Source organism: Ranitomeya variabilis, chromosome 2 (genome assembly GCF_051348905.1).
Source record: "Ranitomeya variabilis isolate aRanVar5 chromosome 2, aRanVar5.hap1, whole genome shotgun sequence".
NCBI classification, from domain to species: domain Eukaryota; kingdom Metazoa; phylum Chordata; class Amphibia; order Anura; family Dendrobatidae; genus Ranitomeya; species Ranitomeya variabilis.
Window position 1 is genome coordinate 845,266,392 of NC_135233.1, and position 13,499 is coordinate 845,279,890.

General features: G+C 42.3%; 1 protein-coding gene and 1 long non-coding RNA gene across 2 annotated transcripts in view; one reads left to right on the forward strand and one right to left on the reverse strand.

Moving 5' to 3' along the window:
* NMUR1 (neuromedin U receptor 1) overlaps positions 1-2,285 on the reverse strand; it is a 202,026-nt gene extending 199,741 nt beyond the window's left edge. The window contains exon 1 of the mRNA XM_077290184.1: positions 2,182-2,285. The gene's annotated coding sequence lies outside the window, so the exon portion shown is untranslated. The remainder of the gene's footprint in view (positions 1-2,181) is intronic.
* The window catches only part of LOC143807998 (uncharacterized), a 135,540-nt gene continuing 123,477 nt past the window's right edge, over positions 1,437-13,499 (forward strand). The window contains exon 1 of the long non-coding RNA XR_013221853.1: positions 1,437-1,459. This is a non-coding gene — a long non-coding RNA (uncharacterized LOC143807998). The remainder of the gene's footprint in view (positions 1,460-13,499) is intronic.

The following is a 13,499-nucleotide window of genomic DNA, read 5'->3' on the forward strand; positions in this document are numbered from 1 at the left end:
TGAGTAAAAAAAAGGCGCAGAACACACACAACTAGACAAAAAAGCATGTGCAAAAAACAATGATGCATAGGGGCCCCAGAGTTTTCATGCTACCGCGGTAAGATGACATTTCTCCAGGACTCAGATACCTTCACTAATCTCTAGAAGAAGTTATGGGCGGTGCTCTCTAGGCATTGCAGCCCCTTCTGATTTTCTCCCTGCCCCGGTCACCTGATACTTTACAGGAGTTATAAATCTGCTTCATTCTTCAGTTCTGCACAAAGCCTAGCTGGTCGCAGAAAATGCTGACGCTGCAGTGGCGTCCTACTTTTAGGGATTTGGGGTGTTCAGAGGTAAAATCTCATCCTGTCAATTAGTGTTGGAATATCATCATGCTCTCCTTCTGCGCTACCATTTATATATCAGAAATATTTTCTCATAGCATACCTGATTGTCTTCATTTCACTCACATTTTTTGCAATTATAATAGAGACATTTTTAAGCTTTTCATATTAAAACAACCAAATCATCTGGTATGGCAATAAAGATATTGTGGGTAATTAATTATAGGCCAGGTTCGCATACAGCGCAAATGCTGCTTTTTGTACTAGGTTTTAATAGTTCAAACAAAATGGATGTGACTTCATAAAAATTCATGTGCAATGTGTATCTAAAGATTCAGTATCCTTAAACCGGTTGTCTGTTTTTGTTGTGAAAGTCTGACTGCAGACTTCTGAATTCTTACAGTGTGCTCACTGCATGCTGTCAAGACTCTCTGATGTTACCAGTGAGAGTGTAAGACGTTCATACATAGGGTAACATGCCGACTAGTCCTGCTCAGCCTCGCTCAATACAAGTGAATTGAGTGAGACCATCAAATCTAGTCAGAATGTGGATGGGAGCACGTAAATCGCACCCTTGCGGTCATGCACCCTCATCGGCAACACAAAAGAATCCTGACAGTGAGCATGTTGTAAGGATTCAGATGTCTGCAGTCACATTGAGTACCAGTAGACTTTCACCATAAGACCGAACAAACCATTTTAAGTGCAGAATCCTATCAATTATGCACTTAAAAATGTATTGAAATAAACTTTGCATAAAATCTGAAACAAAAACACATAAAAAGGTTAAAAAAAACACACAGCAAAAAGGTAAATTGTTTTGGTTCAGATACCTGCAGAAAGAATACAGTGGAAAAAATACAGCATTTCCACAGAGGGAGCATGGCTAGAAAGTCCTCTGACCTACCGAACTGTGCAAGGCTCTATCTTTATATCTTGTCTTTTTCAATCAAGTATGAAACCAAAATGTGCATTTATTCCGAAGCAGCCGTATTCCTAGGTGCTACAGCAGGGCAAGCTTTCTGGATCACTCATCATAGACTTCAAGAAGCAAAGACTGAGACCGTCATAGGATAGGTGATCTTCTCTCTTTAGAGACCGAGGAACATTTGCCAATTTTTCTGACTGATGAGATTGTAAGTGTAATTCTTTTTTTGGGGAAAATGTAAATATACAATGTACATACATTGGCATTATGTATATATTTAGACAGTGATTTAAGGTAAATGAATATCTATGGAGCACAAAGTAAGTTTATGTGATCATGGCTTGATTTTATGTGTTATACAGGGAAGTTTATGGACAGATTTATAACCCTTCCTTTATTTTCATTTGTTTCACAGTTTTTCTTTATCTGATCGAATGAAATTCTTTTGCTATGCCTGCAGGGACTCTATTACTCTCCATTATCGGTTCTTTAAAGTTGTTAGAAGATGTTCCTTAAAGCAGCTCAACCACCAACAGAGGTTTAATATGCAGCCTCATCATTCCTGACCCTTTGCAGCCTTTTTATTAAGTGTCTTTACCTTTGTAGACTAATATTTATATAAAATCAGTCACATGTACACCGTCAGTACCGGATTTATTAAATATATATATTTATATACAGCCGCAGATAGAAAAATTAGTTTACAAAAGGAGAACTGGATCACACTGTCTTATTTCAGATGACATTTACTAACAGAATAATCAGTACTATCCTATAACCAATATCTCAGACTTACGGATCATTACACCATATATTCATGTGTTACAAGCTGCACTTCTCGCATTCAAATAATTTAAAATGTAGATAAATGCAGGATCCACAAATACTGATGTGTAGGGTAAATGAGAGTGACAAATTGAAGACACTTACCTGGTTTCATAGATGTAGACTGCTCCTAGAGTTTTTCACATGCTGCAAGCAGTTTGATGAATCCCCAGGACATTCCCCACTGGATGAGCGTCTTCGCATCCTACACAGACCTGACTGAGCTCTGCTCTCAGCCTCTCACCTTTTATTAAAGCTCCACTAGAGGGCGGTGCTGAGCTGACAGGACAGCCCTACACATCCATTCACTTCTCTGCTTAGCCAGGCACCTGCTGCAGCTCTGCTACTTACACAGCTTTGATGGCTGTGTTCTTATATTTCCTTATGTTACTCATTAATCTCCATAAGGTTGTCTTTTTTTTCAGTCTTTATTAAATGATACATCGTGGGAACGTTATACGTCTCTGAGCTGCTTGGATATTATGTACTGTATGCAGACATTTCATTTTGGGGTTAGAAAACATTAGAATAGGTTTAAAATACAATCTATTACTATATTCATAAGTGTGAAATGAAAAAAAAAAGCAAACTCAATTGTATTATGGATAGTGTTGAGCATTCCGATACTGCAAGTATCGGGTATCGGCCGATACTTGCTGTATCGGAATTTCCGATACCGAGATCCGATACTTTTGTGGTATCGGGTATCGGGTATCGCAACAACATTAATGTAATAATGTGTAAAAAAGAGAATTAAAATAAAAAATATCGCTATACTCACCTGTCCGACGCAGCCTGGACCTCAGCGAGGGAACCGGCAGCTTTGTTTGTTTAAATTTCGCGCTTTTACTTGGTTACGTGAAGTCCCGGCTTGTGATTGGTCAGGGCGGCCATGTTGCCGGGACGCGGACCAATCACAGCAAGCCATGACGAAATTACGTCACGGCTTGCTGTGATTGGTCCGCGTCCCGGCAACATGGCCGCCATTAACCAATCACAAGCCGTGACGTCACGGGAGGCTGGACATGCGCGTATTTTGAAAAGCGCGCGTGTCCAGCCTCCAGTGACGTCCCGGCAACATGGCCGCCATTAACCAATCACAAGCCGTGACGTCACGGGAGGCTGGACATGCGCGTATTTTGAAAAGCGCGCGTGTCCAGCCTCCAGTGACGTCCCGGCAACATGGCCGCCATTAACCAATCACAAGCCGTGACGTCACGGGAGGCTGGACATGCGCGTATTTTGAAAAGCGCGCGTGTCCAGCCTCCAGTGACGTCCCGGCAACATGGCCGCCATTAACCAATCACAAGCCGTGACGTCACGGGAGGCTGGACATGCGCGTATTTTGAAAAGCGCGCGTGTCCAGCCTCCAGTGACGTCCCGGCAACATGGCCGCCATTAACCAATCACAAGCCGTGACGTCACGGGAGGCTGGACATGCGCGTATTTTGAAAAGCGCGCGTGTCCAGCCTCCAGTGACGTCCCGGCAACATGGCCGCCATTAACCAATCACAAGCCGTGACGTCACTGGAGGCTGGACACGCGCGCTTTTCAAAATACGCGCATGTCCAGCCTCCCGTGACGTCACGGCTTGTGATTGGTTAATGGCGGCCATGTTGCCGGGACGCGGACCAATCACAGCAAGCCGTGACGTAATTTCGTCACGGCTTGCTGTGATTGGTCCGCGTCCCGGCAACATGGCGCCGTGACCAATCATAAGCCGGGCCGTCACTGGAGGCTGGACACGCGCGCTTTTCAAAATACGCACATGTCCAGCCTCCCGTGACATCACGGCTTGTGATTGGTTAATGGCGGCCATGTTGCCGGGACGCGGACCAATCACAGCAAGCCGTGACGTAATTTCGTCACGGCTTGCTGTGATTGGTCCGCGTCCCGGCAACATGGCCGCCCTGACCAATCACAAGCCGGGACTTCACGTAACCAAGTAAAAGCGCGAATTTTAAACAAACAACGCTGCCGGTTCCCTCGCTGAGGTCCCGGCTGCGTCGGACAGGTGAGTATAGCGATATTTTTTATTTTAATTCTTTATTTTACACATTTATATGGATCCCAGGGTCTGAAGGAGAGTTTCCTCTCCTTCAGACCCTGGGAACCATCAGGAATACCGTCCGATACTTGAGTCCCATTGACTTGTATTGGTATCGGGTATCGGTATCGGATTGGATCCGATACTTTGCCGGTATCGGCCGATACTTTCCGATACCGATACTTTCAAGTATCGGACGGTATCGCTCAACACTAATTATGGATAGCACTCATACCTTCATTGTAGCAATCTTGTGGAACCTCCTACCTGGTCAGGCACGTAGATTATTTATTAATACAATTATATAAATGCCACAATGTTGCTTCTTCCTAGTCATATTCTGTTCAGTGCGGTTCATGTTTGAGAAGCAAGCAACAAATCATATTTCTTGTCTAACAAGAACATTTACATGGGAGAAACCTAAATCTAACATTTCCATATTACTTTACTCACTTTCATTATAGAAGCTAAAACAAAATGAGCAAATACTCTATAATAAGAAAATAGTATTCAATACAAAAGTCATCAAGCACAATATAACCCTGTGGCCGGGAGTGAATAGGTATCGCTCTCCCAAAGTAAACACCAAAAAAAGGGGAGAACGAAAAGGACTACTCCCAGATACAATACAAACAAACAAATGGAGTATGCACTATTACGATTTACTTATTAACAAAAAAATGGAGTACGCACAATGTCCCACCAATCATAATAAAAAGTTATTTTATTGAGCCAAATCATATATAGAGATAGTTTCAATCAACACAGTATAATAAAGACCCAAAAACAGGAGGTATAAAGGAAAACTGGGGGTAAACTAGGGAAGACAAAATATTTCCCAAGAGGGCAAAGTCATGATTGCGGTCATAATGTGCAGAGTTTGATTTCACTCCTTACTTATGGGTAAGCATGTGGATTTAACTGCAGCGTTGTTTGGCTTTTAATTGGTATTTTTCCATTATACTATATGACGCTTTTGATTAATTTAACCATCAAACTCTGCGCATTATGATCACAATCATGACTTTGCCCTCTTGGGAAATATTTTGTCTCCCACCCCTTCCCTAGTTTACCCCAATTTTCCTTTATACCTCCTGTTTTTGGGTCTGTATTATATTGTGTTGAATTGATTGAAACTATTTGTATATATGATTTCTCTAAACAAAATAACGTTTTATTATGATTGGTGGGACATTGTGCATACTCCATTTTTTCCTTAATAAGTAAATAACATAGGGTGCTTAGTTAACACTATTTTGATTTTAAAAACAAAGCGTAAAAGCCTTCCCACCGCGGCAAGGTGTACCCAAACGGGACGGGCTTAACTCTTGTAGTTCACCTCACTGATGTCTAAGTAGATAAGGACAAAGTAGGACCTGGGTCCCTACTGTTCAGTCACCTGCCCATGGAAAGCTATATAAACCGAACGAACAGCCCAAAATGGGGGAGCCACAACCCTATTTGTACCATGTACAAACAAACTAAAAAAATCTCAAAAATTGAGCCAGAGCATATATTGGTATGAGCACAATGAATAGGTGTGCACTAACACTGTGGCCATTTAATAGACAGAACCTAAGATAAAAAAAAATGATCATATACCCTGCAGTAAGTAAATGAATAAATATGAATACTACATGTAAATAACAGAGTACTTAGTTATCACTGTTTTGATCAAAGTGTAAAAGAGTATTTTTTTATACTGCTGCTTATACAGTGTAAGGCCGGCGTCACACTAGAGAGTTTTACGGATGTATGAAAGGTGCAAAAACAACGCATTGCACACGGACCAATGATTCTCTATGGGGCAGCTCCTATCTGCCATATATTTCGCAGCCGTATTTTACAGGATGAAAAAATCACAGCATGCTGCGTTTGTCAGTGTATTGCGCAAAAAAATCCGCCAATGAAAGTCTATTGGGGTGAGAAAAATACGGATTACACACAGACCATCAGTGTGACTTCTGAGAAATACGCACCGGTGTTCTATAGAAAAGCCGGTAATTCAGCGCGGTGTACAGTAAAATCACACTGACAGGTTAGAATAGAATAGATAGAATAAAAGTCTACACATAGTATAGGGGTATATATATATGTAATTGACACACACACACATATATATTTATATTTAATACAGCGCTAGATAGCTTAAAAGCCGGTAATTAAATTGCCGGCTTTTGCTATCTCCTTACCAAACCCGACAGGATATGAGACATGGTTTACATACAGTAAACCATCTCATATCCGTTATATTTTTACATATTCCTCACTAATAATGTTAGTAGTGTGTGTGTGTGTGTGTGTGTGTGTGTGTGTGTGTGTGTGTGTGTGTGTGTGTGTGCAAAATTTGGGAGCTCTAGGTGTTAAAATAAAGGGTTAAATCACGGAAAAAACTAGCGTGGGCTCCCATGCAATTTTCTCCATCAGAGTGGGAAAGCCAGTGACTGAGGGCAGATATTAATAGCCTAGAGAGGGACCATGGTTATTGCCCCCCCTGGCTAAAAACATCTGCCCCCAGCCACCCCAGAAAAGGCGCATCTGTAGGATGCTCCTATTCTGGCACTTAGCCTCTCTCTTCCCACTCCCGAGTAGCGGTGGGATATGGGGTAATAAAGGGTTAATGTCACCTTGCTAATGTAAGGTGACATTAAGCCTGGTTAATAATGGAGAGATGTCAATAAGACACCTATCCATTATTAATCCAATAGTAGTAAAGGGTTAATAATACACACACATTATGAATAAAGTTTTAATGAAATAAATACACACATGAGGTTTTAAAATCTTTATTGTACGCTTAATCCACCTGAAGACCCTAGTTCTGTAAAAAAAATAATAAAAAAGCAACAATATCCCATACCTGTCCGTCGTACAGTCATGTCCCATGCTGTAAATCCATCTGAAGGGGTTAAATAAATTTACAACCAGGAGTCTGCTAATGCAGCCGCCCCTGGCTGTAAAAACTGGGGAATGAATGGAATGCAGGGGAACGTAGCTTCGTAGACTTGCGGTGATGCGCCCCCTGGTGGCATAAACTCATATGAACTCTAGCGTGGGAATTTTTCTGAATATTTTCCCACGTTACAGTTCATGTGAGTTTACAAGTCTTTTACCTCACCCACAAGATGGATTGCTTTTGGATTTCCCGGTGATTGACGGTATTCACTCTGACTTGACTTTACCTCTGTTCCCTAGTACTTCTTCATTTTGTCTGGTATTGACCCTTTGGCTCTCCACTGACCCTGTGCTTGTTTTTTCCCTTTGTACTGTGTGACATTCTAGGTTTTGGCTTGTTTGACTATTCTGTTGCCACCTGGTGGTAGCTTCGCTGCAGCACTGCAGGTCTACCCTTGCAGACTTGTTATTATCTTTCCACTCTATTGCCATTTAGTGGAAGTTGCAGTTACCTGCATAGCTGCAGCGTGACAGAAGACATCATAGTAACTAGTATCATCTCAGAGTCAATTGAAAATTAAGAGATCGAGCCCACAGAGGGGGAAACTGGGGAAAATTTAGGATACAAGACATATAATGGCCAGAAAGAGGGTTATTCTTCATGTACACACACAAGAAAGCGTATCTTGAAAATACATTTACCCTTTAAATATAGAAATCATGAGTAAATTAAGATCCACTGGAAAATTTGATTTTAAAGCAAAGACTAGACTTTTAGAAAATTAAAACCTAGAAAGAACAGAAAGAAGCAGATTTCTCTGATAAAAAATATTACAAAGTTGCTTATTTTCACTTGTACTATTGATTTATGAAATGTAAATAAAATCTTGGTGGGGTATATTGATGAGATGTACGTTCTAGAAAAGAGTACAGAAAAACACTTCAACACTTTTTAGTATAATCTACTGTATAATCTTATCATATACAAGAGCCTTAAAGGGAATGTTTTGTCAGAAAATGACCTAGTGATTAAATCAGGTTTTTATGTTAAATGCATTTTATTACATTTTTTGCAAAGGTTTCCATATTATAATCTTCAGTAAAAAGAAAAAAAAATCTTGCACTTTTCACACTGGCCACTGGGGTTATTTAATATTTCCTGCTCTTTCAGGAAGAGTTTTCAGAAGTCTCATTATCATAACAGGCAGGATTGAAATAAGTGAATGGCTTGATACAATCAAATCAATGTTGGAGAAGACCCTGCAGGACATATCTAGACTTGAACAAGATTAATCGTCCTACATACTGTTCATCCATAAAGTCGCCACAGCTCAAGATCGAAACGAAAACCGTTAAATAAATAAATCTGTATGCACTGCTGATAATATAGGATCCACCATTCAAAATAGATGATATGACTGTGTCCCTTGCTCTCCATCTATATATATAATCGTCTAAGGTCCACTTCTGTCTGTTTGTCTGTCTGTTTCTCTATCACGGAAATCCCGCGTCGCTGATTGGTCGCGGCCGGCTGGGCGTGACCAATCAGCGACAGGCACAGTCCAGCCGTGAATTGGCCCCTCCCTACTCCCCTCCAGTCAGCGCCCACATAGCGTTTCAGCAGTCCGTTAAACGTACTGCGTTGTACCGTGGCATAACGCTGCCATTGACCCTGTAAAAGTGTGACCAACTTTTTACTATTGATGCTGCTTGTTGTGCAATTTTTCCTGAATATGGCGATACCCCACATGTAGGGGTAAAACCATTGTTTGGGTGCACGGCAGGGCTTGGAATAGAAGGAGCACCGTTTGACTTTTTCAATGCAGAATTGGCTGGAATTGAGATCGGACGCCATGTCGCGTTTGGAGAGCCCCTGATGTGCCTAAACAGTAGAAACCCCCACAAGTGATACCATTTTGGAAACTAGACCCCTTAAGGAACTTATCTAGATGTGTGGTGATCACTTTGAACCCCCAAGTGCTTCACAGAAATTTATAAAGTAGAGCCGTGAAAATAAAAAATCCTTTTTTTTCCTCAAAAATGATTTTTGTAGCCTGCAATTTTTTATTTTCTCAAGGGTAACAGGAGAAATTGGACCCCAAAATTTGTTTAAAAGTTTGTCCTGAGTACGCTGATACCCCATATGTGGGGGGGACCACTGTTTGGGCACACATCGGGGCTCGAAAGGGAAGGAGCGCCGTTTGGAATGCAGACTTTGATGGGATGGTCTGCGGGCGTCATGTTGCATTTGCAGAGCTCCTGATGACCCTAAACAGTAGAAACTCCCAACAAGTGACCCCATTTTGGAAACTAGACCACCCAAAGAGCTTATCTAGATGTGTGGTGAGCACTATGAACCCCCAACTACTTCACAGAAGTTTATAATGTAGAGCCATGAAAATAAAAAAAATCATATTTTTTCCACAAAAATGATCTTTTCAGCCCAAAATATTTACTTTCACAAGGGTAACAGGAGAATTTGGACCCCAAAATTTATTGTGCAATTTATCCTGAGTACGCTAATACCCCATATGTGGGGGGACCACTGTTTGGGCGCATGGCAGATCTCGGAAGGGAAGGAGCGCTGTTTTGGAATGCAGACTTTGATGGAATGGTCTGCGGGCATTATGTTGTGTTTGCAGGGCCCCTGATGTACCTAAACAGTAGAAACCCCCCACAAGTGACCCCATTTTTGAAACTAGACCCCATAGGAACTTATCTAGATGTGTGGTGAGAACTTTGAATGCCCAAGTGCTTCACAGAAGTTTATAATGCAGAGTCGTGAAAATAAAAAATATTTTTTTTCCACAAAAAAGATTTTTTAGCCCCCAAGTTTTTATTTTCACAAGGGTAACAGGAGAAATTGGACCCCAAAAGTTGTTGTCCAATTTGTCCTGAGTACGCTGATGCCCCATATGTGGGGATAAACCGCTGTTTGGGCGAGCGGCAGAGCTCAGAAGGGAGCACCATTTGACCTTTTGAGCGCAAAATTGGCTGTCGCGTTTGCAGACCCCCTGATGTACCTAAACAGTGGAAACCCCCAATTCTAACTCCAACCCAAACACACCCCTAACCCTAATCCCAACCCGATCCATAATCCTGTTCACAACCCTAACCATAACCCTAACCACAAAACACCCCTAACCCTAATCCCAACCCTAACCATAACCCTAATCAAAACCCTAAGCCCAACCCTAACCCTAATCCCAACTCTAATCCTAACTTTAGCCCCAACCCTAGCCCTAACTTTAGCTCCAACCCTAACCCTAACTTTAGCCCCAACCCTAACCCTAGCCCTAACTTTAGGCCTAACCCTAACTTTAGCCCCAACCCTAGCCCTAACCCTAGCCCTAACCCTAGCCCTAACCCTAACTTTAGCCCCAACCCTAACTCTAGCCCTAACCCTAACTTTAGCCCCAACCCTAACCCTAGCCCTAACCCTAACTTTAGCCCAACTCCTCTAGTTGATGGCCGTCAGATCATGGCGGGCGCACTGCGCATGCGCCCGCCATTTTCTTACCGGAGGAAAAAGCTGGCGGCCAGGAGGGGACGCAGGAGGACCCAGGGACACCGGTAAGTATAACAGGGTCCCCGATCCCCCTATTTCTCTGTCCTGATGAGCAGTCACATCAGAGGAGAGAGAATGACACATCACTTTTTTTTGCGGCTGCCGGTAAACAGTTAATTACCGGCGATCACAAAACCAGCAGCCGAGACCCCAAAGATCTTCTGGGTGCCGGCCGGCAGGCGCATTGTGCATGAGCCTGCCATTTTTTTGCTGGAACAAGATGGCGGTGCCCATTGGGAGCCACGAGGAGCATGGGGAGACAGGTGAGTATCTGGGGGCGATCGATGACCCCATTTCTCTGTCCTCTGATGTGTGATCACATCGGAGGACAGAGAAATTAAATGGGAAATCGCATTTTGCTCTTGTTTTGCAACCGCCGGTAAACGGTTAATTACCGGCGATTGCAACCCGGGGGTCGGTAAAACCCCCCGAATCATGTTCTCTGGGGTCTCGGCTACCCTCGGCAACCGAGACCCCAGAGAAAATCCGACTCTGGGGGGCGCTATTCACTTTTCCCACAGCGCCGTTAATTAACGGCGCTGTGGTTTAAGAACCCTTAACTACCACCCTTAAAAGGCGTATCGGCGGTCGTTAAGGAGTTAATTCTTTTTCTAACAGGGATATGGTGCCCACATTACTTTATACTATGTGGGCTCTGTTATGTACTATGTTGCTGTGCTATATACTACGTGGGCTGTGCTATATACTATGTGGCAGTGCAATATACTACGTGGCTGTGCTATATACTGCGAGGGCTGTGCTATATACTACGTGGTTGTGATATATACTATGTGGCTGTGCAATAAACTGTGGCTGTGCAATATACTACGTGGCTGTGCTATATATTACGCGGCTGTGTTATATACTGCATGGGCTGTGTTATATACTGCGTGGGCTGTTATATATTATGTTGCTGTGCTATATACTATGTGGGTTGTGCTATATACTACTTGAGCTGTGTTATATACTGCGTGGGCTGTGCTGTATACTACGTGGCTGTGCAATATACTACGTGGCTGTGCAATATACTATGAGGCTGTGCTATATACTACGTGGCTGTGCTATATACTACGTGGCTGCGCATTATACTACATGGGCTGTGCTATATACTATGTGGCTGTGCTATATACTACGTGGCTGTGCAATATACTATGTGGCTGTGCTACATACTACGTGGCTGTGCTATATACTGCGTGGGCTGTGTTATATACTGCGTGGGCTGTGTTATATACTACGTTGCTGTGCTATATACTACATGGGCTGTGCTATATACTACGTGGGCTGTGTTATATACTACGTGGCTGTGCATTATACTACATGGCTGTGCTATATACTACGTGGCTGTATTATATACTACGTAGCTGTGCTATATACTACGTGGCTGTGCTATATACTACGTGGGCTGTGTTATATGCTACGTGGGCTGTAAGACTCTTTCGCCCGGGGCCCTCAAAAACCTGGAGCTCGCCCTGGCTTCACTGATTGGTCTGTGACATTCAGGAATTGTGATAGCACTTGAATCCATTTGGCTGAAATTATTTCTTGTTTATGTTGATACATTGCAAAAAATACTTCTTAAAATATTGCATTTCCTTATAATTAGCAGAGCGAGATCAATCATTTCATCATACCATTATACCAATCGAGCCAAATCTGCACACATCAATTGAAAATTAATTTGCTCATCTCTAACCAAAAATTTTAGGGAGTGGATAGCAGTGAATATTAATTTATCTTTAATAGTGGGCACAGTAAGCTCAGCCACCGGCTTCCTGCAGCGGCTGGGCGATCATGTGTGCCTGCTACTAAAGGGAATGAACATTCACTGCTCTCCAAGCCTATGGGAGTGGTGAGCAGTGATTATTCATTCTGTTAAGTAGCAGGCACACATGATCATTTGGCCACAGGAAGCCGGTTACTGTGCCTGCTATTAAAGATCATTGAATGTTCACTGCTCTCCAATCCTATAGTCATGCACTGCTTACAAGCATAAATCAGCTGCTAGGATCAGAACAAGATGCTGCGAGGGAGTGCAGGGAAGGTAAGTATAATGGTTTGGGTTTTTTAATGTTTTTCTGATGGGGCCATGTATACCAGGATAGGGATGAGGGGGCCATGCATACCAGGATGGGGGTGAGGGGACCATGCATACCAAGATATCGATGAGGACGCTATGCATACCAGGATGGGGATGAGGGGGCCATGCATACCAGGATGGGGATGAGGGGGCCATGCATATATACAATATGGGGACCTGGATAGAGACATAACTACAGTATAGGGACCTGGATGAGCACATAACTACAATACTGGGACCTGGATATGTGGACATGACTACAATATGAGAACCTGGATGGAGATATAACTACAATATGGGGACCTGGATGGGGACATATCTACAGTATGGGGACCTGGATATGGGGACATAACTACAATATGGGGACATAGCTACAATACGAGTGCACATTTGTTATCACCACATCCATAATGACCCAAGCTCTAAAAAATAAAAATAAAAAAACACGGAAAAAATGTTCAAAATGTATATAGAAAAAAATGGTATCACTAAAAATGTCACTTTGTCCTTCAAACAATGCGACCCTCCAAATTCAATTTATTTTCTATATGAGGCCCATATACCCAGCTAAGTTTAAGACCCCCGATCTAATGTAAATTGGCACCTTCTGTCTTGGGACAGGGTAAGCACTTGTGGGGGTAAAAAAAAACTCTATGGGAAAGGGTATGCTGTAAGTGGATAACAAGATTTACAAAACTACCTGTTTTAAAGACCAGGCTGTGTCTGTAGAAGATAAAATTTCAACATTTATTAAATGCAAAAAAATACATATATATATACATATATATATATATATATATATATATATATATATATACAGTATATATATATAAATA